The 20621-nt window shown below is 36.8% G+C and overlaps 1 protein-coding gene across 1 annotated transcript in view; it reads left to right on the top strand.

The window, feature by feature from the left end:
* The window catches only part of luzp2 (leucine zipper protein 2), a 113263-nt gene that overhangs the window by 29958 nt on the left and 62684 nt on the right, over window positions 1–20621 (top strand). The window lies entirely within an intron of this gene.

The following is a 20621-nucleotide window of genomic DNA, read 5'->3' as shown; positions in this document are numbered from 1 at the left end:
CTCTTAGTGTAACCTTAAACTTTTACTATCTGACTTGGACTGTACTTGTGTTGATGTTTAGCAACATTTCCGTGAAGTGCTTCTCGGATTGGCTTTATTAAGTTTCCGGGAAGGTCAGACAGGCATGAATAATCAGCTGTGTCACAGGAAGGTCTCACAGTTTCTGTTTTGCAAATATTGTTCTTTATCAAGCGGATGTCAGAAAAAAAGGCCTATTTTTGTTGTTGGCGCCTGCCAAAAAGTTTGGTTTTATGCCATAATTTTAATATCTCATTATTGCACTTGAGTGGAGACAAGGGATGGCAAAAACAGCAATTAAAATGAGGGCAAAGTAGAGAAAATTGATGCTTTGAAAATGAAATGAGGCTCTTGGAAATGAAAAAAAAAAAGAAATGATGTGCAAAGAATAGCTATTCTACAGCCAGCATTATCCTGATACTTTCTCCAGTATTGATAAAAAGACAATGACTGTCGGTTTCTTCATCTACTCAATGACCTCCCGAAATGAGTTTCTTTTGAATGAGATTTTCCTGATTAAAATTGAAAGATACTTCTGTCAAACAAAAGATAACAAAATCACATTTGGACATTTATTGTAATTTGATCGCTTAAGAGACGTTCTGATAAACTGCGCAAGTCTGTATGAATCTTAGGCTGGAACTCATAAGTGGTTGGAAATAAACCTGTTCTCAATATTTTATGTTTTTTATTTAATCAATCCTACTAGAGTTTCATACAGTACTTCAAGCCTTTAAATGAAGTAATCTATATGTTTTCATTAAGTTTAATGGAAGTAATATGTTTCTGAGATTAGCAGAAGGTGTTTGTATTGAGAGGTTTTGATTTCACAAGTCACTCTGGGCTTTGTGTAATGCAAATACAGTCCATAATGTTCCTTACAGAGCCCAGTTTAAAGCAGACAGCGCAGAGTCTGCTAGCATAACGGTGTAAATCCTATTAACCTAATGGATAGGACCAATAACGCAGCATAACCTCCAACGCAACCTGATTAGCACAGATGTTGTATTTGCAGGGATTTGCCAAACTGGCTGTCTATGGTTGGCCCCTGCTAGGTAAAGCCTATAAGCTTCTTTATTTCCACCCCAGAACTGTGTGGCTGTATCGTTTAGCATAGCAGGCGCTTTAAAGGTGAATGGAAATTACGAGCTTCTAAGTAGCAATTTACAGACACATTGCAACCCTGCAGGACACAGACCATGAGCAAAACAAAAGGTCTTTCTGGGTCCAAAGTAGATTTATGGAGGACTATGTGTGTCTTTATGGCTGCACTGTGGCTTCTCTGTGTTCTAATTGGTCTATAACTTATGATGTTAATGTAAGAACACAAGGAAAGCAATGACTATGTCGCATCAATACATCAAGAGAATAATCCTGAGCAACAGAACGGACGTGCCGCAGGCTACTGTCCATGGAGTTGCAAAATGTCAAGCATCCACTCCAATCCTGCTTAGCCATCTATCTGCATTCCCCAGATGCTCTTAGTACATTGAGCTAACATTTCCTTATGTGATTGAATCAGTGTTGTCAGCACTGCACTGAATTCATAATATAAAACAACATAATCAAAAGTTTTATGTGATCGAAGTGGGTCTGTTGTAATGTCTGTTTATCTCTGCTTAGCCTATAACACTTTCCACAAGTATGGTACAAAAAAGGACCTAAAACTTTATAAAACTTAAGTTTAAAACCTAAAAGTTTATTTTTTATTATTATTTTTTTTTTTTATGAAACACATATCCAGTGGTTGATTGTCAACCTCAGGAGGTTGAATTAATTTCTATTTGTAACCCTTTTTCTAAAATATGAAGTGTTTTGCTTTTGTTGTGTTATTTGTGTTTCATGTGTTCATTGTTTTTGTTGTTGTTGAATTTTGTAAAACAAAACAAAACAAACAAAAACAAAATTTCATATTTTGTTTTTGTTTTGTTTCATTTTGTTGTGTTGTGTTTGTTGAACAAAACAAAACAATATTTCTTGTTTTATTTTTGTTTATGTTTGCTGTTTGTTGTTTTTTGTTTTGTTTTGTTTTCTTGTGTTGTTTTTGTAGACAGACAGACAGATAGAGAGATGGATAGCTTCATTCAACAATGACCTATCATTCTTGACCAGACTCTGCAGCAGCATTCCAGTGAGATGTGTTCTTTATGACCGAACGTTTTCTACTGTCTGTGAATCACTTTTCTGTGGGATGCATAGGAGACCTATAAAAACAGAGAAAGAAATACAGCTAAAACTCCATGTTGATATCTATCCCTTTGCCTCAAGGTCTGGCTAGCGAGCAAACAGGCGGGCATATGTGTTCCTTGGCAGGGAGTTCGGAAAGTTTGGCGCACGCCGTTTTCCTCTCCAGTAGGGGACTGTACTCAGGTGTTCCCTACAGAAAGAAGGACGCTACAGGAGAAGTCATGCCACTGTCAGCCCATGGGAGCATAATCAGGAAGTACTGTGAGCTGCAATCAGCTCCGATGTGTGCTGTCCACAGGAGTGCCTGCTATCCCTGCCACTTGCAGCTTGCACATATGCCTCTTTTAAGCCACAGTGTTTTTGCATTAGGTCTCTAAAATATTTCTGTATTACTTCTGTAACAACCACTGATGTGGATGCAAAACTGTAGTAATAGGGGTGATGTATAGATTTTTTTGTTGTTGTTGTTGTTGGTGTTGAATATGGAGCACCGCACATGGCATGCAGGAAAAAATAGTAGGCTAAATCATGCGCACGATTTACTAATTCGTTCCCTCAGTGTACTAAAACGTGCACATGATTACTATTGCGTTCCCTCGATTTACTATTTTGTTCGCTCGATTTATAAATTGTGCGCACGATTTACTAATTCGTTCTAATAACTATCACTAATAACTATTGTGTTCCCTCAATTTACTATTGCGTTCCCTCGATTTGTCGAGGGAACGCAATAGTAATCGTGTGCACGTTTTAGTAAACTGAGGGAACGAATTAGTAAATTGTGCGCACAATTTATTTATTTTATGCGTCATATGTGGGGCTTCGTAGTTGAAGAAGAAGAAATTAATTATTTTATTCAGCAAGGATGCATCATGTTGATCAAAAGTAACAGTAAAGACATCTACAATGCCACAGAACAATAATATTCATTCATTCATTCATTCATTACATTTATATAGCGCTTTTCTAGGCACTCAAAAATATACAGTATATAACATGAAAAGTCACAATTTCCAAAAAATATTATGCAGCACACATTGATAGTAATAAGTAAGGTTTCTTGAGCACCAAATCAGCACACTGAATGATTTCTGAAGGACCATGTGACACTGAAGACTGGAGCAGTGGTTGCTGAAAATTCAGCTTTGCATTACATGAATAAATTACAATTTAAAATAAATTAAAATATAAAATAGTTATTTAAAATGTAATAATATTTCACAATTTTAAGACTTCCAAAAATAATGTACAAATTATACTGACACCAAATTTTTGAATGGTATTTTACAGCATGTATGTCATTACTTACTCATTACTAACGTTGTTCTAAACTCTTCTTTTGAAGAGGAGAAATATGAAGTAATATTTTTTCATCTAATATATAAATAAATAAAAATGGTCTGTCAAGCTCAGAAATGACCAGTGTAGACCATGTTACTTTGGCTGCATATACAAAGTCTACTGAAGTCATACAAGAGCTTTGTGTGATGAACAAGCTGAAATGTATCCATTATTGACTCAAAATCTTCACCAGACTGGAAATAGTGGTGTTTGATCATGAGATATGCGAGAATGTTTGATGTTATAGACATTCAGCCTGCATCATAAGCCCCATATTTGAGAGCTGTTTTCAAGCGACAGCCATTATATGGCTTCAGAAGACATGTAATATAATGCACAAGTCATACTGACTATTTCATTGTGCTTTTTTTTAAAAAAAAAGAGCCAATTCAAAACATTCCTTTTATGTTCAGTAAAAAAAAAAAAAAAAATTCTGTTGGCGCTGTTTTAATTAGAGTCATGTATTTGTTGTCCAACAGTGAATGACAAGGATCTCTGAATAAGTGGGTAACCTCCTGTCAATTCCCACCCCTTCTGGGAAGTCTGAACTGCTGCTGAGCCAATCGGAGACATTCAATTCCATTTATTTCGCGAGAGCAATCCGGCCTCGTATTTAATGAGACAGTGATCTCCCACAGGCTTATTGATTAGATCGACCCTTAAGGTACTCAGAGTACATATTTATATTTCAGGGAGCTGCTGTCTCCATCAATTTTGTCAAGACTGGCAGATGCGAAAGCCTGTTCCTTTGGGTGATCATTTGACAGTCGCATCTCACCTATGACATCCTATGAAGACTGAATTGACTGTATAAATCGACTGAAATTGAAATTTTCAAGACAACACACATTTTGTACTTATAGTATGAATTAAAAATTGAACACACTCATGGTGATTCGTAACTATTTGGACTTTTTGACGATTTCGACTTTTTTGCAATTGCAGACTTTTTTGCTTAGGTTAGGTATAGAGGTGAAACTTCATGCTTACATTTTACTTTATCTTTTCATAAAACTCAAAGCGGAAAAAAATACTTATGAATTTTTCCTCACCAAAAATTTGCCAACATATTATAAAGTTACCTTTTTTCATGAGACTGTATTGTCAAAATCTGATTGTTTGTTGTTTTAATACCCGTGCTGGACCTGAGACAGAACCGGCATTGCAAGACAGTCTTAATCAGCTTAACCTTCGACGGCACCCGCTCAAATCTCCCAGCGTGCTATGTATGCTTCCATCATAAAACCTGCCGATCTTTGTTACCTCACGGCTAGCTGTCGACCTGCCAGTGGAAACTTGGCAAAAAGTGTCTCTACTGATGCTTTGTGCTTTCATAAGCTTTTTTGTATCTGTTCATGATTGGTTTTATGGATGTGGAATGGAATGATTTATACAGATGTATTTATGCATCTGACAGGAGGCTCTCTAATCCCAAAATGATAGTCTTCCTTTGTTTTTCGTACAATCCATTAGCTTCCTCCAGTTTGAAAATTGGATTTAACATGCCATAGCCTTCAGCAAGGTCTTGGTGTTATCTCCTTATAAGAAAAGCAATCTTGGCTGCCCCGTTCCAACATTATCATCAGACTTTGTTGCATTACAAGAAACCATACAGGTGTTACAACCTGTACAAAAACCCAGCGTTGTCTCCAGAAATTAACCATTCTCTGTTGTTTCCACTCTAATGTGATTTAAAAGACAGTTCACTTGCAGAAACTATGATATTCGTTCCGTTTAAGTAAGAGAGGCAAATCAAATGACTAAAAGTATTCTTTGCCTTAGAGATATCAGATTTAATTTCAGCCGCTTTCCCTCAGTAATATCTTTCACAGTTGTACCGCATTGAATTTAGTCTCGCTTTCTAATGATGGGGTTGCATAAGAGCATACGGCTTCAGATCTTACTAATGTGTTGGTTGTTGCATTTGGGTCAGACTTGGAGGTCATGATTCAACTTGGATATTTAGCCACAGCAAGAAAAGACCCGCCTACACTATCTGAGGCACTGCAGGATGCTGTTCTGCACTCTCGCTTATGCCAGAACTACAGAACTGATAACTGCACGCTGACCCAGAAACGTGCAGGGTCAGAAACACAACTGCAGCAGTGTGTCACAATCTCTGAGGGCCACGGGTCCAAAGCAATGAGAATTATTTGAGCCAAACAGCGTCCGCAAATACGACCTCTGAGTTTAGAATAATCAGCGGTGATATTACCTACATGCCTGTGTTGATAACATCCACCACCTCATCAATGATGACAGACGCTTTGTCCTCAAAACAAACGGATGAGAGACAGAGTTCAATGCTAGTGGCAGAGAGAAAGACACACGCAGGTCGATGACTAAATTTACACGGCCACATTGCCATGGGAACTCCTCTGCTCCTTCACTGACCTAGATAGGCGTATAAAGTCAAATACTAACCCACGGACCAAGGCAGCAACATGACACGATCCATAAAAATGTAAAACTATGCAAATGTTTAGGAATATATTAGCCATTCTTTAGGTGGATACAGTTACAGTACATTTGAGCTGTTCGATGTCATTATGCGTTGCGTACTGGCTTCTTTACAAAAAGCAACTCCATACAAATCATTGCTTGCTGTACTGTAGCATTGCTGTAGGATTATCACAACAGAAGGTATAGGGCTTTGCATTCCTCGCTTCCACATCCACAGCTTTGCAACATTAGTCACAGTTAGCTGAGGCAACAGCTGTTGCCTCCGAGCCTTTAGGTCCCTTCGACAGAACTAAATAAAACCCACTCACACACAGTCCATCTTTAAGACTCGTCTTAGTCGTGATGGTCCTCCAGGCTCCGTCTCAAACCCATAAATGCCAGTCTGAAGAGGTGAGCTTGAGCCTGGAGGCAGGAACTGACACATTTCTGGTGTTTGATTGGCTGCGGTGGAGCTCAGCGAATGAGGCCCGTTAAATGACCTATTACTGACAACGTTCGGAAGTGCAATCCGAGGCCGAGCCCGAGTGCTGTCATAATTACGATTCTGGAGAGCCTCTGGTGAAGTGAGAGAAATGATGATATCAATAGACTAAGGCTTGACTAAATGAAGAGGATGAGGATGCACTGCAGGTGAATTCTAGACAAGCTGGGTCGATGGTGGAGAGGATGTTTTCTCAATTGCATTAGTCTACAGCACTCTAGGTGATGTATGTTTAATTCATAATTTTTTCTTGCTGTACTTTTTTTGGGAAAATTTGTTTTAGTTTTAAGAAATTCATAATTATGGCATAATAATGTAATTTAACATACAAATGATGCATATTTTTGTCATGATTTGAACTCATAATTATGACTTATGACTATAATTTCATAATTGATTTGTTTTGACACATAATTATGACTGTGCATTCGACATAAGTCAGATTTGACATATCGTAACTAAGTCATAATTACGAAAAAAAAGATAGATAAAAAGTCAAAATTATGAGATACTAAGTTAGTAATTTGATAAAAAGATGTATGTGTTTTGCTTCTGAATGAATTGGTGTTTTAGAACGAGTTGGTTGAGTGAATGATTCAATGACTCATTCATAAAGGCTACTGTACTAGTTTAGTTAATTAATGACTCCATATGTTGAAAGAATTGGTTAAATTAATAGCACAATCACTTACTCACTCACTTGTCGCCACCTGTGGGCATAACAAGTTTAACTTTCAGAATACTTCACAGGAAAATCCCTACCACTAATAAATCGACAGCCTATCTGGAAAACACAAAACATTTCAATGAGCTGGCTAAATTGGGTTCTTTGGATTAACTGGCTGGGTCAATTTCCAGTGTTTTCAGGTTGTTCAGTATAAGGGCCGTCTAAAAAAAAACAACCTTTCCAATGGTTCAGCAGTGGTCTTTTATTCAAAAAAAAAAAGAATAAAAAAGAACAAAAATTAGCACAGCTGCGCTATCATGGAAATCAGCAGGGATGCAATCCAAAAATAATAAATGCCACTGATTTCACTGATGACTTATGGTGGCTGTGTGAGCTTCTGCCTCAGTGCATTGATGAGAGGTGATCTAAATGAGTCAGAGCATGTGCTGCTTTCTTGTAAATCACAATAGGCTGATGATCTGAATAAGAATAGAACGCAACAGCATGATTTGTTGAGGACCGAACATAGCATTATTTGCAATTAACATTGAATCAGAGTGAAAATACCTCATTGGAATTTTTTATTTTTCCTTCTTATGCCTTTCCATTTAGCCTTCTAATTGTTTCTTATTCCAAGTTGGTGCTTTTCTGGCTGGTCCTAGCTTAACTGCTGTTTAGATATTGACTTCCTGTCTGCCATGGACTTACCAATCTCGTGTTCTCCTGTGAACTGCCCAGCTTATATCACATTACACGCTGACAACAGAGATGTTAAGGCCAAACTCTGGCTGCATGCAGGTGTGAGCCAGATAATATAAGGTAAAACGAGGTCTGTCACCTCAATCCTTCAGAACATTGTAAAGATCTGTCAAAACAAGCCTGAATCCTGCAAGTGGTGTCAGGTTAAGTTCAAACTCAGTGATAATGTGCTTCTATAGTCTGCTGGTATCATTTGATTGTGTAGTCAGGTTTATTAACTAATTTTCATAAAACATTGTTTAAACAAAGAGGTCTTTGAGGGCACCCACATAATAGATTGAACCAAAATATTGTTAGCTGTCATACTCTATGCATTTTAAAGAGACTATTATGCATTATTTTGAGTGTATTTTGTGGTTTAGTACTTCCTTGGAGGGCAATGCTGCAGGAACACGCAACAACTTAAACAAATTAACTTGGTAAATGAGTTCATTCCTCTTTCTTAAAAACCAATGGCAGGTTTAACTAATATGCAAGCTACTATTAATCATTAACATTCTTCCAAGCACTGAAATCACTTACAGCATATTTAAAAATTACTGATTGTACAATTAACCATCTTTCCTTTATACTCAAATGGTAATAAATTGTGTCCTGTTCCATGCAGTTTTTCTAACCCATTAAACATCTCACGAGGATGAGATTTAGTGTTAATTGGATTTCGAATCACCTTTATACAGTTAAAAAGAGAGAAAGTATCTTACTAAATCAAGATAGACAATTCACCCTATTAAAACAGGACACCCCAGAGGCCTACCATAATAAATAACTCACAAGCAGATTTTTGCCAATAGAATTCATGATTAGTTACTACATAATTGATTTATCTTCCCTCTCAGTGGCATTAATTGGGTGTTTGTGTAAATCAGGCTAAATCACATTTTCTTCAACTCTTTTGTTATGTGTTATTTTGGTCTTACTGTCTATTTCTTTAGTTAAAATAATCTAATATGTTTCCAAACTATGTATTATTTGTCAGGAGGGAAATGTATTCACTGGCTATGTTGGAATAGATTGCTAACAAGCTACTATATTTATTTATTTATTGAATTTATAGTGTGTACAGTATAATTAGATGTGTTGCATAGAAGACCGCACTTGCAGCACTTAAACCACTTGCCAAAATGAGCAGTATACAAGCATATTTACTGCATACCCAGTGCCATTTCCCACAATGCAATGCATTCAACTTGACCTTCAGTTTTCAGTGACAATTTTTTAACTCGCCAAAAGTTAATACATTTTTAAATACGTTTTTTAGCCAAAATTGGATAAAATATGCAAAACAACCTTGTTTGTGTCCCAGATATGCAGTGTGACTTAAACTAAAACTAAACTAAATTTACAAAGTTTATGATGATGCCTACTGCTATTCTTACTATATTTTAGTAGGCCAGGTAGTATATAATACAGATTCTGCTGCACAGTGTTTCGTAAGTAAGCTCGTATCGTAACCTCAGAGCTCTCTGAAAGCAAAACCGAGGGCAGAAATTACTGGAGAGCTGTTATACCAGCAGCCTCTTTTCATTTGCCTTAGATTTGCATCCCTCTTGTCCTATACTCTTTACTGTGTCTTTTATCTGATTCCTTTCTCATTCTAATGTATTTATCTGGGCCTTTCGGGCCACTCCTGTTGAGTACACTCTACCTTATTTGGTTCACGTCTTTCAATGCTCTCCCAGGATTGTGTCTTTCTAATTGGGACGCAGAGTTAATTATTCTCTTGCCCACTGTTGGCAGGGAAACTGCAGCTTGTCTGGATATGGTACAGCACCTGGCACTTAGTCTTGAGAACTCATCAAAGGGAATAATTAAGAAAGGGTGTTAACTTCTCAGGCCATTTTCTATGAGAAAGAAATAAGCAATTATAGATTATGTATAGAGTGGCATCAATAACCTAATCTTTTTAATGATTATTATACCATTAATTATGCATGCCTTTTCTTCTATGGATAAGTGGCTTCAGTCATTAAGTTGAAAGCGAATGTTAACTAGATAACATTATGATGAAAATGGAGCATAACAAGATTTTGAGAACCAAACAGGAAAGGAACAGCTGTTTTTATTTATTTATATATTTTTTATTTTTTAATTGTTACTAAGCTGCTGGACCTTTTCATTAAACAAATGAAATCCTGTAACATTAAGCTTCTGTAAACATTATGAGTCACTTAACCTTAGAAATGGCCTTTGAAACTGGAAAGTAGTACAACCGGTGGCTCTTTATAGCTGTTAATTTAGAGCAAAGTTTCACAGCAGCTGTACTGGGACAGAGTAGACCACTGAGGATTTCAGTGTCTAATTTCCACACCATGACCAAATACTGAACAAATGTGTTTGTTTAGAGCCAAATCATTGAGCAAACTCTTTGTAATCACGATGGGTTTGAGTGTACGAATGCATCCATCGTTGTAGAGCTCCTGTGAAGTTCTTTGACTGTGTAGTCTGCATGAGGAAGAGGATGATGAGTCATAGTTATCATGTAGACATCACAGAGTGATGTTTTGTTCTGTAGTATAACTATGCAGTGTTGTTGTCATGCTGTTTTAGTTCAAGGAAAATTTGTGCTTAGTTTGTCCTGGTGGGGCAATTTTGGAGGTGATGGTCTTTTTTTAGCCTTTGTAATTGAAGCCATTCACTTAATATGCTAATATTTAAGAAATATCACAAACAAGAGTGCTGTAATTACTTTTGGAAAAACAACACAATTTTGAGTGTGATATTGCTTTTATACAACAGTTCAATAAATAAGACGTTAACATTGAATTTTTAGGCACAATACTAATAGTTACTTTGCCTGTTTTTGCTCCGCAAATGAAAATAGTGCCAAAGCAGGGGATTTCGAATCAACTGGGGATTTCAAAACAACACCAAAGCAGAATTAACTGGGGGTTATTCCAGAATGATGCGTTAACTTACTGTCACATAAACCTTGAACTCTTGGTTTTTCTTACTCAAGGTTATCGGTTCCAAAAATGTGTCAGGGAGTAAGTTCAGTCAATCCAGCGTATAGTCACAGTGAACAACACAGACATTCTCAACAGAGCGCTAAATCCAGGAGTCACCATGGAAGCTCAAATGTTTTAAAGACTCTTACTACTTTCTTCTTTTGATTAATGGATTTTATATTCTCAGGGGATATTGCAATCTTCTGGGTGTTGTGCAATAATTTTTAATCTTATCTCCTGATGTTTTAATCAGTTTTTTACAAGAATTATATATTTTTTGTTAATTCTAAATATATAAGTTATACTGTATATAAGGTGATTTGATACTGAATGAATCAGGGTTTTTGAAAAATCCATTAGAGTAAATTGATCATTGACGCACTCAAAATGACAGTCAATGGTTTGAAAGATTCCATGACTCACTCTTAAGGATGGTCATTTGTTTTGTTCCTAAATGAAAGATTCAGTGACTCACTTTCAAGGGCACTCATTTTTGTTCCTGGATGAATCAGAGGTTTGAATGAAACAGTTGAATGAGATATTCCGTCACTCACCCTTAAGAACATACAATTGTTTTGTTACTTAATCAATGTTTTTGAACAAATCAGTTCAATGAATGATTTAGTGAATAGTCATTGACTGTGTCTGAAATTGCATGCCCCCTTTAGTACTGTAGGTACTACTTTCGTTAGTAAAAGTAATTAGCTGATAACCATTAAAAAAGTACAGAATACAGCATGTATGTTTTTAGTATAAATGTATTCTGGAGGTAATACATTCATCATGTTGTCACTGTCATGTGGCCACCACCATTAACAATCTTCTCTCTTGGCACCATGGGATAGTAAAGTGTCCATTGTATGAACACTTCAAATTTTGCCAATAGTATAGGCCATCTGGGTACTTGTTGCCTATACAGTTTTATGAATATACTGTGAGTTACTGTGACATGCTACTCTGTACACATACTATTTTGTTTTAACGAAATGTTTGTATGAATGAATCCATAACTCACTCATAAAGACAGTAATTTGTCGCCACCTACTGGCAGAATATTGTAACAGGTCCGAACTAGTGTTCAGATGGTTTTGCTTGACAGATGACCCTAAAACCAGCAAATCTGATCAGACTTGCAGACAAGCAGCTTGATTTAGTTACACCTTTGTGCAAAAAGCTAAAATACCCACCAGACTTATGTAAAACTGATGAAATTCTGAAAAAAAGGTGATTGAGCACAGGTGTTAATTACAAATAACAGCTCAAGATATTATCCATCCTTCAGGGGCCATGTAATCACAGTCTATTGTCAATAGGAAAAATTGTCTCAGGGGGAAGAAAAATGGAGTAATGTATAATATGTCATAGTTTTTGGAGTGACAGTGGATATGATTATCATGCAGTCTGATCATTACCTGTGCTGCTGGAGGATGACAAATGCAAACTCTTTGGAACAAAGAGGATGTCGATCAAACAAAGCATAGCTTTGGCAAGATGAATTCTGTGCAGAACAAGTTTCTCTCTCCAAGAAATCATTAATATAAAGGATTACACTAGAATCCTGAGGGACTCCTTATAGTCCTTATCTTTAATAACTTGTCAAGGACCAACTCATATGAATGTTTGAATACACTGGCGCATTACATGTGAAGTGTATCTCACACATAATTCTTATTGATAGCAGATAGTAGACTATATCGCTTTTCCCATTATTAAAAAATACAATCTTATCTGTTTTAAAATGCAAAAAAACTTTAAATATAAATTACATTATCAATTTTTTAAAAAGGGACTGGGTACATTTAGACAGCCAGTTTGGGTTGACACTGTGGTGAGAATTCTGGTAATGACTTTGTGTAGCCCGTAGATGAAATGAGTCACTCTGATAATGGGAGCCAATTTAAACATGCTCCAAATTCTCAGTTGGAATGAGATCATTTGAAGTTTAATGTGCATTGCTCTTTAGAGAGCCAGTGCTTTCTGTATGCAATGAGTGGCTGCTGGAGTTTGGGAACACTCAGGATATACACAAGAGGCCTGTTTGTTTAAAAAGGTTACTTTTAGATGACATAAGGGAAAATACAACTTTTAAAAGGCTTAGGCCAGTGGTTCTTTATAGGGCCAGTTGAGGCTCCCTGTTGTAGGTTATATAGTGTCTGGTAAAACTCAAAGAGTTGGATCATGCTGCTTGGGTGCATGCACTTCCCCTCACTGACAAATCAATATGTAACATCAAAAGAAAGGGTCCTGAACAGAACTTGCTAAAGGTCCCAAGAAGTCTCTATAGAAATGGTCCCCAATTAAATCAATATGTTTTATTTTCCTGCCGATGTTTACGAGGAGAGCAGTGAGTGTTCTTCAGGGTTCACACTCTTTATGACTAATGGATTTCCATGACCTTTCCAGTCGTTTTATTATTATTATTAAAGAGCCCTTTACTTGAATATACATTACAACACAGAGGAAACGTTATATTACGACTTTAAAATTATAATTGTTGTGGGAAAAATTAAAATACAAAATTATGTCATTTTATGTCTTCATTTTTAGCATTTCTTTTTCAGGTTCAGCTTATTTTAAGTCATTTTAAGCCATTATGCAGCCACTTTGGAAGTGTACCGAGTCTTTAAGTAGGTTGCGGCTCCCGCTGGTTCTTTTTTAACTTTTAACTATGCCCAGGTTTCTAGACCATTCATCCCAGGGCCACCTCGTGAGCGCATTCAACAAGATTGCTGAAACTGTGTTGAAACTGCTTTCAGAAAGAATAGGACATCAGTTTGAGGAAAATATCCCCAGATCGATAGTGACATAACTTCCCCCGAGGCTATTCATGCTCAATACAACAGAGCAACATACGTACGAAGAGCCTGACATTTACATCAGACACACAGCAAACAGGACTGGCTCCCAGAGGACCAAGGTGGGCTGGCGCTCTTCGGTGTACAAAAACAGTCTGTGTGATACAACCAAAAGCAATGGGTGCGTTTCTACAAGAGATCTCCGAACACAAACACTCCCATTATTGATGCGGCTGTCAGAAAGCGCGGAATGAACGGGTAGATGACTAAATAAACTTTTGAAGTAAGAGAAAAGGGGAATCTTAATCACCAGAGTGAGTTTATATTTAGTTTTGTCTTTCTAAAGGCATCCAGTTATTTGATTTGAAGCTTTCTAAATGCCTTGCTTACAAATTTACAGGCTTTACAAGTTTAATTGGACTTACGAGAGGATATAAAACCAAGCGAGGTGTACGTGTGAAACCCAAACCTCCTTTCTAAAATGTTAAGAGATGAAATATTATGGTTTGATCAGAAACATTTGGCTCTATCTAGTTGGCTTGGCAGGTGATAGAAGAGACATTCTGCTCTTTCATGACCTACGTGACAGCTAAGGAATCACTGATGGATTTAAATAACCAGAGGAAGTTGCATTGCGAAGGAAGCTCAAACGACGTGCTGTTCATGGAACATTAGTTACACGCTTCACACAGCTATATCCCACAGAGGCCTAACTTTAAAGCACAATTTAAATGTGATGTTGGCAGAGTGCAAATGAAAGTAAATTCATTTGGACGATATAATGTGTCAAATTGTAGACACTGGCGAAAACACATCAGTGCAGTCAAGCGAATTGGCACACTTAAGTCCTAGAAAATAGTTTTAACTAGTCAGACCTTGAACAATTCTGTGATTTATACAGAGTAAACAAGTTGTTTGCGAGAAGGCTGAAAACCTGGACTCGATATCTGTCTTCCTAGAATGCAATTTTAGAGTTTAGGCAGTATACTTATATACTTGCTGCGAAGCAATTTCTTGGACAAAACAACAAGAATAAACTCTGAAAATAACTGATAACTTTTTTTTTTGTCTGTGCCCTCTCACATGAGAAGTGAAAAATTTCCATTCTGTATGAGTTTAATATAAAAACTTTTTTTTTTTTTTTTTTTTTTTTTTTGAATGGGATAATTTCTATTTTAGCTATATCATTCAATATATTATCTTTTAGCCATACCAGGTTCCATAACTAAAAAGGTCAGTTTTACTCCTGTCATTGTACTTTGTGATCTAAAAGTACAGTTTCCTTAAGTTTTTTGGGGGGCTTTTGTCTGTCAATTTTGCAATGCTATAAGTGAACCCAATAGAACACAGTTCATTCTTTTCATGCCTGTTCGTATTCCCGTAATTGACTTATATAATTGTGCTGAGAGGAAAATTAGCTGCCTACCTCTTGGGGAAACTGGGATTGACATTCCTATTCCACAGGGTTTAAACGGTGGCTTTCAGCGAAGTGTACCCTGTCAAGTAATTCAAGCACTGTAGAGCCTGTGGATCTTGCAAATGTTCCCCCCACTGTTAAAGATTACAACAGGGATTCCACTCATTATTTTCCTATCAAACTCCAAACTGGAAAAATTGCTGGGCTACAGCCACTGGCCACAGAAGTCCATCACAGTGGCAAGGTTAATGGCAAATCACTTTGAGGGATTGATCATGGTGTGGATGATGGGCCATCTGAGATGGGAGAGCACTGAGGGGGACAGACATTACTGATGGGGGCAAACACAACTCACAAGTGAGGTGATAAGAGTTCAGCTGGGCCCTCATGCAAAGCCTATTGAGTAGATGGACTATGACGGTCAGTTTGACCAGTATTTCCAAAATATTGGGCTTTTATTTCACTTTATTTAAACAAGATTATCTCATTAATGTTGCTGCTTTTTATAAGCATGAAAAAGTCACATAGAGGTACATTTTAAACACACCAAGCTGATTCATCTCAGGTCATCCTGTCACAGCGGAAACATCCACAGAGTGCCAATAATTTATCAATATTAACTCATAGTGTCAGTCTTTACTTCTGAAAACAGGTCAAAAGAGACATATCTGACTAAATATAAACCCGGGAATATTCATTGCAATTCATTAGCGTCTATGGGAGAAATTTAGGCAAGAATTTAAATAGGCATATTCTCAGTTTGTTGATGCAAGAGCATGAAGCGAGAAAATCCTCCATATTCATGCATGAACAAATCATCACATTTTAATAACATCTTAGAAAAAGCTGCTAATGCTAGAGTTTTAAAATATTGCCTAAATTACTTTCAAGTGCGCCGAGCAAGTCTTTTTGAATTATATTGAAATAGACATGCATTGCCGGAATGACAAGTTTCCTCGCAGCCAATGAAAGTCTGTCCAATTTGTTTCTAATCATTTAGGCCATTACTTTACAAATTAGATTAATTGGACAATATTCCATATATATATATATATATATATATATATATATATATATATATATATATAATATATATATATATATAGTTTCAGATTTTAAGGTTGTTTTCTCTGAACAACCAAAATTCAACTGTGTTGGAGTGCATTTAATGGAGTGTATATGTGATTCCCTTCCCTTAACTATAGTAAAATATAGATGCACCATGTGTGCCACAGGATCTCAGGTCCATTATTAGCTTAGCAATATTGTATAAGGTATTATTTATTAAAACCTCAAGACTTCAAGTGCGATTTTTGCAATATTTCTCATCTCCAGAAAGAAAAGTGGGCTACCTGTGTTGTAGAGGGATGTAAACAAAGCAGCCAGGAAGGGGTAATTCAATGTCACTGGAGATTTCTGCGCCCGACGTCTGTCCTCTGTGCAGAGCTGCAGACAGAGTCAGCTTAAAAAAACAGATTTCAAAAAACATGAAGTGCATCCCAAATGTGGTTTTAGTCACCAGGGATGTGGCCCTTTTTTTTTACCTGTGCCTGCTGGAGGATGGACAAAATGCAAACTCTTTGTAACAAAGAGGACGTCGATCAAACAAAGCATAGCTTTGGCAAGATGAATTCTGTGCAGAACAAGTTTCTCTCTCCAAGAAATCATTAATATAAAGGATGGACACTAGAATCCTGAGGGACTCCTTATAGTCCTTATCTTTAATACTTGTCAAGGACCAACTCATATGAATTTTTGAATACACTGGCGCATTACATGTGAAGTGTATCTCACACATAATTCTTATTGATAGCAGATAGTATTACCGATGTAGACTATATCGCTTTTCCCATTATTAAAAAATACAATCTTATCTGTTTTAAAATGCAAAAAAACTTTAAATTTAAATTACATTATCAATTTTTTAAAAGGGACTGGGTACATTTAGACAGCCAGTTTGGGTTGACACTGTGGTGAGAATTCTGGTAATGACTTTGTGTAGCCCGTAGATGAAATGAGTCACTCTGATAATGGGAGCCAATTTAAACATGCTCCAAATTCTCAGTTGGAATGAGATCATTTGAAGTTTAAATGTGCATTGCTCTTTAGAGAGCCAGTGCTTTCTGTATGCAATGAGTGGCTGCTGGAGTTTTGGGAACACTCAGGATATACACAAGAGGCCTGTTTGTTTAAAAAGGTTACTTTTAGATTAATAAGGAAAATACAACTTTTAAAAAAGGCTTAGGCCAGTGGTTCTTTATAGGGCCAGTGAGGCTACCTGTTGTAGGTTATATAGTGTCGGTAAAACTCAAAGAGTTGGATCGTGCGCTTGGGTGCATGCACTTCCCCTCACTGACAAATCAATATGTAACATCAAAAGAAAGGGTCCTGAACAGAACTTGCTAAAGGTCCCAAGAAGTCTCTATAGAAATGGTCCCCAATTAAATCAATATGAGTGTTTTATTTTCCTGCCGATGTTTACGAGGAGAGCAGTGAGTGTTCTTCAGGGTTCACACTCTTTATGACTAATGGATTTCCATGACCTTTCCAGTCGTTTTATTATTATTATTAAAGAGCCCTTTACTTGAATATACATTACAACACAGAGGAAACGTTATATTGCGACTTTAAAATTATAATTGTTGGGGGAAAAATTAAAATACAAAATTATGTCTTCATTTTTAGCTGTTTCTTTTTCAGGTTCAGCTTATTTTTAAGTAATTTTAAGACATTATGCAGCCACTTTGGAAGTGTACCGAGTCTTTAAGTAGGTTGCGGCTCCCGCTGGTTCTTTTTTAACTTTTAACTATGCCCAGGTTTCTAGACCATTCATCCCAGGGCCACCTCGTGAGTGCATTCGACAAGATTGCTGAAACTGTGTTGAAACTGCTTTCAGAAAGAATAGGACATCAGTTTGAGGAAAATATCCCCAGATCGATAGTGGACATAACTTCCCCGAGGCTATTCATGCTCAATACAACAGAGCAACATACGTACGAAGAGCCTGACATTTACATCAGAACACACAGCAAACAGGACTGGCTCCCAGAGGACCAAGGTGGGGCTGGCGCTCTTCGGTGTACAAAAACAGTCTGTGTGATACAACCAAAAGCAATGGGTGCGTTTCTACAAGAGATCTCCGAACACAAACACTCCCATTATTGATGCGGCTGTCAGAAAGCGCGGAATGACCGGGTAGATGACTAAATAAACTTTTGAAGTAAGAGAAAAGGGGAATCTTAATCACCAGAGTGAGTTTATATTTAGTTTTGTCTTTCTAAAGGCATCCAGTTATTTGATTTGAAGCTTTCTAAATGCCTTTGCTTACAAATTTTACAGGCTTTACAAGTTTAATTGGACTTACGAGAGGATATAAACACCAAGCGAGGTGTACGTGTGAAACCCAAACCTCCTTTCTAAAATGTTAAGAGATGAAATATTATGGTTTGATCAGAAACATTTGGCTCTATCTAGTTGGCTTGGCAGGTGATAGAAGAGACATTCTGCTCTTTCATGACCTACGTGACAGCTAAGGAATCACTGATGGATTTAAATAACCAGAGGAAGTTGCATTGCGAAGGAAGCTCAAACGACGTGCTGTTCATGGAACATTAGTTACACGCTTCACACAGCTATATCCCACAGAGGCCTAACTTTAAAGCACAATTTAAATGTGATGTTGGGCAGAGTGCAAATGAAAGTAAATTCATTTGGACGATATAATGTGTCAAATTGTAGACACTGGCGAAAACACATCAGTGCAGTCAAGCGAATTGGCACACTTAAGTCCTAGAAAATAGTTTTAACTAGTCAGACCTTGAACAATTCTGTGATTTATACAGAGTAAACAAGTTGTTTGCGAGAAGGCTGAAAACCTGGACTCGATATCTGTCTTCCTAGAATGCAATTTTAGAGTTTAGGCAGTATACTTATATACTTGCTGCGAAGCAATTTCTTGGACAAACAACAAGAATAAACTCTGAAAATAACTGATAACTTTTTTTTTTGTCTGTGCCCTCTCACATGAGAAGTGAAAAATTTCCATTCTGTATGAGTTTAATTTAAAAACTTTTTTTTTTTATTTTATTTTTTTTTTTGAATGGGATAATTTCTATTTTAGCTATATCATTCAATATATTATCTTTTAGCCATACCAGGTTCCATAACTAAAAAGGTCAGTTTTTACTCCTGTCATTGTACTTTGTGATCTAAAAGTACAGTTTCCTTAAGTTTTTTTGTGGGGGGCTTTTGTCTGTCAATTTTGCAATGCTATAAGTGAACCCAATAGAACACAGTTCATTCTTTTCATGGCCTGTTCGTATTCCCGTAATTGACTTATATAATTGTGCTGAGAGGAAAATTAGCTGCCTACCTCTTGGGGAAACTGGGATTGACATTCCTATTCCACAGGGTTTAAACGGGGCTTTCAGCGAAGTGTACCCTGTCAAGTAATTCAAGCACTGTAGAGCCTGTGGATCTTGCAAATGTTCCCCCCCACTGTTAAAGATTACAACAGGGATTCCACTCATTATTTTCCTATCAAAACTCCAAACTGGAAAAATTGCTGGGCTACAGCCACTGGCCACAGAAGTCCATCACAGTGGCAAGGTTAATGGCAAATCACTTTGAGGGATTGATCATGGTGTGGATGATGGGCCATCTGAGATGGGAGAGCACTGAGGGGGACAGACATTACTGATGGGGGCAAACACAACTCACAAGTGAGGTGATAAGAGTTCAGCTGGGCCCTCATGCAAAGCCTATTGAGTAGATGGACTATGACGGTCAGTTTGACCAGTATTTCCAAAATATTGGGCTTTTATTTCACTTTATTTAAACAAGATTATCTCATTAATGTTGCTGCTTTTTATAAGCATGAAAAAGTCACATAGAGGTACATTTAAACACACCAAGCTGATTCATCTCAGGTCATCCTGTCACAGCGGAAACATCCACAGAGTGCCAATAATTTATCAATATTAACTCATAGTGTCAGTCTTTACTTCTGAAAACAGGTCAGAAGAATCATATCTGATGAAATAAAAACCTGGGAATATTCATTGCAATTCATTAGCATATATGGGAGAAATTTAGGCAAGAATTTAAATAGGCGTATTCTCAGTTTGTTGATGCAAGAGCATGAAGCGAGAAAAATCCTCCATATTCATGCATGAACAAATCATCACATTTTAATAACATCTTAGAAAAAGCTGCTAATGCTAGAGTTTTAAAATATTGCCTAAATTACTTTCAAGTGCGCCGAGCAAGTCTTTTTGAATTATATTGAAATAGACATGCATTGCCGGAATGACAAGTTTCCTCGCAGCCAATGAAAGTCTGTCCAATTTGTTTCTAATCATTTAGGCCATTACTTTACAAATTAGATTAATTGGACAATATTCCATATATATATATATATATATATATATATATATATATATATATATATATATATATATATTAAATTAGTTAAAAATAGGTTGTTTTCTCTGAACAACCAAAATTCAACTGTGTTTGGAGTGCATTTAATGGAGTGTATATGTGA

Source organism: Cyprinus carpio, chromosome B18 (genome assembly GCF_018340385.1).
Source record: "Cyprinus carpio isolate SPL01 chromosome B18, ASM1834038v1, whole genome shotgun sequence".
Classification (NCBI taxonomy): domain Eukaryota; kingdom Metazoa; phylum Chordata; class Actinopteri; order Cypriniformes; family Cyprinidae; genus Cyprinus; species Cyprinus carpio.
Note: the sequence above shows the minus strand (reverse complement) of the source record. Positions and strands in the feature narration are given on the sequence as shown.